A 5329-nucleotide genomic window follows, 5' to 3' on the forward strand; every position below is an offset into this window, starting at 1 on the left:
TACCGATTGACTGAGTATATCCGACATATGTTCACTACGGAAAGTCCAAGAGGAAACCTACTTATCCAGATGCAATTAATTCTTGCTTGTAAAGTACACATACTTGTCCGTTTCTTTGTCTTTGAGTCATTCCCCATTCATGTGGGAGATTGTTGGGTTTTAAAAGGCGTGAATGGAAAATGCAGAGTTGCGACTTTTATGAACAGTTGCGACTTTTATGAAATGTTGCGATTTTTATGAAGAGTTGCAACTTTTATGAAGAGTTGCGACTTTTATGAAAAGTTGTGAATTTTATGAAAAGTTGTGACTTTTATGTAAAGTCCTGTGACTTTTCCAAAGGTTTGTGACCTTTTCGGTAAGGTACAATAAGAACATTTTCACACTACCCTTTGTTTTCTATAAATTGAGAGATTTCCTCTCATTTTAAGAGAAAAAAATTTTCTTGACTTCTTCTACTACTACTAAATCTAGTATTCTAAGTGTACTTTACTGTCGTTGAGTGGTTCGCTGACACCGTGGTTGTAGGTATCGATACACCGGTGAGTAAGATCGTTCTATCCTGGGAGGATATATTTCATTAACCTCGGGTACTTGAGGGGAATAATTTCCTTAAGGGGACACTGTGCATTCAGTGGGCTCGATTTTCTTCTTAAAGAAAAATATTTTGTATAATGTTTCTAATCTATTTCTGGTTCTATTTTCTCTACTAGTTTAATTTTCTAATTTTGAAAATACTCTTTAAACTTTGTTGTTTCTTATCAAGTTCTTCAAAGTTTTTGTTCTAAGTATCTTAGGAATACAAGATGAACAACAATGTTTACTACGTAATAGTCCAATCTGATATCCACCCATAATATTTCATTGTTTCGGTTTAATTCTCCTTAGTTCCTCCAAATCTTACCACTCATAAGAGAATATCTCGTTCACCGCTAGCTGTAGATTTTCAGTTTGATTCACTCTTTCTACTTCTTTCTGTCTATTTTATTTGAGTTATGCTCAACCATTAGGACATCTTTACGTAGGGCTTCATTAAAAGGATGTTCCATTTGATTAAGAGATTTTGCAAAAGTCATGTTATTTGGCAAAGTAGGGTTTGTATTGGCGGATTCACAACCGGAAGCGCTCTTTAGTGGTGGAAATTCTATTATTGAAAGTATCGGACCTCCAACCGGAGGTGGTAGGTTGGCGGCCAATCGGCTTCAACATATGCTAGGGTAGAAAGATTTTTTTAGGAGAATAGGGTTTTACACCAATTTCTTACCGTTTGACTTTAACTTTACTTTATTATTAACAATAACAAAATTAATTTATTATCGTTGAGCATTAATATCATAGTAAATATATTAATAAGTATTTCACATGTTTTTTTCTCAGAAATAATATTTATTTTTATAAACAAATTAATCGTGATTTTAAGAAGTAAGATAATAGACAAAGGTTGATAATTTAAGGGTATAATAGATATTTGGAAATGATAATCAAGATATTTGGGTCGTTATCATTTGGTACCTAGATAAGAAATTATTTATTTATGTATTAATTTTCATATAACTATATGATGTTGGGTAGGTACATAGGTAATAAGTTATTCATGTATCAAAATGAATACAACGTTTGGTTGACAATTTAGAAATCCGCATAACTAATATACATGTATTAGTTATGACGGAATGTATGTATTAGTTTATGTGGGATAGAAGATGGAATAACTAATACGTGTAGAACTTATACTGCATAAAATAGGCTTAAGTCATCTATGACCCCTTAAAGTTGTCCGGATAATTCATTTAGACATCTGAACCTAGATTTGTACCTATTTAACACCTCTATTGCTTTGAATTTGAACCATTTAAATATTTCTTTGACAATAAGCTAAAAATATAAAGTGTGTGAAATACACACGTGATGACATGGCAATTCAATGAATTAAATAACGACATCTGTTATTTTTTAGTTCAAAAAATATTTTAAAAGTATTATAAAGTAAATGAAAAAAGGATTTAATTTAAGTTACAAAATAAAAGAAAAAAAGTACTACCCACCCCTGCTATCTCATCGGAGCTCATAACGTAACTCAGCTTTTCCTCGGCAGTGCTACCCACGACACGGCAACCACCCATGTAAATATATTGTTTTCAAACATTTGTGGATCTTCTGCAATAGAGAATAAAAGAAAAAATAGATGTATGAAAAATTTATGCTATTTTTGATGGGTTGTGGAGGAATTGGCCGTCAATTTCTCCAACTAACTTTCTTTTTCATTCCATTTCTTATACAAGAAAGATGAATTTTGGTTCGTCCCCTGATGGCAGCTATGGCGGTGGGACGGTGGCCGGTGGGTGGCAATGATGGTGATGTCAATCTTAATATGAATGACAAAGGGGCAAAAATTAAAAGGAGCAATGATGGTGATAGAAGAATGGAAGTGTCCAGAGGAGAAAAAGAAAAAAAAAAGATGTACGGCCGTCGCCGGCAAATTGGTGTGATGGAGGAACAGATGGAAAAGAGGTGAGGAAGAAGAAAGTGTTTTTTTTTTCACAAAAAAAGCCTAATTAAATACACCTTTCACGTGCCTATCTGAGGTGAATCACAAACAATGTGTCATGTAGGCAAAAAATGTTTAAGTGGTTCAAATTCGAAAGGGTAGAGATGTTCAATAGATACAAGTCTTAGTTGAAGTGTCTAAATGAATTATGCGGATAACTTTAAGGGGTCGTAGATGACTTAAGCCGCATAAAATAATGCACATAGATTCTCTCACAACTAATCAGTACATTACTAATACTTGTATAATTCTAGCCAACAAAGGGGAAGAATATCTATTATTTGAGAGAATATGATTGTAAAGAAAAATGAAGGATATACTATACTAAAAAATAGAACGATAGAAGCATAAATAACCCATGTTTTAAGAAAATCAAAATAAAATGTTAATACAGTAGTTATAAATGCAAAATATCCATCAAATCTATAAACAAAAAAAAACAAGCTTCTTCTCACTAAAATATTGTAGTTCCAACAAAAATACAAAATATGGCAATTGGCAATGTAAAGACAAATGCATGGTTCATAGATTCTCTTTTCACCAAAAGTACCTTTATTTGCTAACTAACCGTACACTTACAATACTCTCTTCATTTTATTTTTTTGGTTTCCCACCCGGTGTCCGGAGCCCACATTGGAGCTCCGACCAAATCCGAATCGCACACTGCAGGGCCCATTCGGGGGTGGCGCTCCCAACAGGATTTTCTCCATACCCAGGGCTCGAACCAGATACCTCTGGTTAAGGGTGAAACACTCCCACCAGTGCACAACCCATGTTGGTCAATACTCTCTTCATTACAGGCACAAAAATTCTCACATTATTATACATTCAAATTTCAACAAAATTAAGTAAAATTCCACGTCTCCAAATCCTTGAAGGGTTGGACGCTTCAATTACATTGATGGCAAGTATGAATCATCCCAAAACACTCCACAAGAAAAACTGTATTTATAATTTTTTATATATTCCTATTGTTTTTTTTTCTTTTCTTTTCTCCATCTCTAGCACTCAGGTGTATGACTACGATCTCTGTGAGGGTCACGGCAATAATCATACACTTTCTAGCTCCTTTGCACCCATTCCAGGGGATCACTCTATTGGCGGCTCAGCCCTCCGGTTCTCGATGGAGAGCCAGATGGCGGGTGGCATGAAGGATTATCATTGGTGGTACAACCACCTATCTTGAAAGTGTTGTATTTTCCAATGAAAGGTTGGTACCTATTAGAAATACCATTAAGTAAATTAATTATTTTGCACATCTTCTTAATAGTTTAGTTTTTGCTTAAGTTATCTGTGGCCCCTTAAAACTTTAACAGACATTGTTTCCTATTAGACACTCCAATCTTAAAAAACAAATACCTATTGAACATTTTTCTGACACTTAGTCTAAAGAGAAAGTGTGTGTGTAAAACACATGCATATGAGGTGGCAAAATGTCAAATCAAATGAAGACACGTGGCATTTTAATTTAAAATAATTATAAAAATGAATTTTGAATATAATAAAATCCTAAAAGAAAATACTTTAAATTAAAAAAATAAAAACTAATACACCCCTAACCCCACCACCTCAAACCTCTCCATTTCTTCTATTTCCCTAACAGAACTACCTTGTCCATCATTGTTAACTTCCATTTAGAAAAATTAGAGGTTTTAACATATATTATGTATGAATTTATTATTTTTATTTCTCTTTATGCCTTTTTTCTTATTTCCATTTAATTAATTGATAGTGTTTTCTTAAAAGATTCGTTTTTTTATATCAAATTATTTTTTTTCTGTTCGATTTGTGAGGAAGAAAGGGTGTGTGTGGGGAGAGGTGAAGAAGGAGAGAGAAAATATTTAAATAATAATCTCCATTTTTTCCGGCAAAGAAGATATGGATGGTCTCCATTTTTTCGGAAAAGAAGACGTAGATAATAATCTCCATTCTATTTGATAAAAAACTAGTGATCTCCATCTTTTTTCTACGGAAGTGACAGTAAGATGATTTAAAAAAAAAAAAAAGGAAATTTGTGGGGAAACAAATGGCGATGGATTGTATTGAAGAAGTGGTTGCAGTAGGTGTGTGGTTTTAAAAGAGAGGAAGAAGAAAAATATAGTTATTTTAAAAAAATAAAATAATGAGAAATAAAAAGAAAATATTGAAAAGGAAAAGGAAAAATGTTAAAATATTGATTTCACACATTTACCAAGATGTGAATTACACTTTTTATGTCACATCTGCAAAAGTGTCTAAATGGTTCAAATTCGAGAGGATAGAGGTGTTCAATAGGTGCTAGTCCTAGTTGAGGTGTCTAAATGAATTATGCAGACAACTTTAAGGGGCCACAGATGACTTAAACCCTTAATTTTTAGATATGACAATCATACAATTCTAATAGTACCTATAATCAGCTTTAATGCTTCCATCCTTTGTAGCCCATGATGAAGCATCCCAAATGGAACCATACACATACATTGGCCTTTTGGAAATGTTGCATCACTTTTCTTTGGGTACCTTCTGATTGGAACATCGTCCACAAAAAATCTACACATCACAATTAAATAGACACGTTAGAAAAAACAAAGAGAAAAGATTGTTTTCATGTATGTGTTACTTGATTAAGTCTAAAATAGTGAATTCAGTTGAACTCGCAATTGGAATAAGGGCGTACATGATTTCATTGGGGTTCCAAAGGATAGCATAATTGTGAAAACCTTTAGTTGGATCGAACCAAAGATGAAACTGCATTTCTCTGCCAATAAGATGATCATCTCCACTTCCTTTCATTTTACATTTGTT

At 33.3% G+C, this 5329-nt stretch overlaps 1 pseudogene; it reads right to left on the minus strand.

Moving 5' to 3' along the window:
• Positions 1-3546: 3546 nt before the first annotated feature.
• The window catches only part of LOC102599799 (probable xyloglucan endotransglucosylase/hydrolase protein 32), a 3111-nt pseudogene continuing 1328 nt past the window's right edge, over positions 3547-5329 (minus strand).

The sequence above is a fragment of the Solanum tuberosum genome, unplaced genomic scaffold (genome assembly GCF_000226075.1).
Source record: "Solanum tuberosum cultivar DM 1-3 516 R44 unplaced genomic scaffold, SolTub_3.0 scf00598, whole genome shotgun sequence".
NCBI classification, from domain to species: Eukaryota; Viridiplantae; Streptophyta; class Magnoliopsida; order Solanales; family Solanaceae; genus Solanum; species Solanum tuberosum.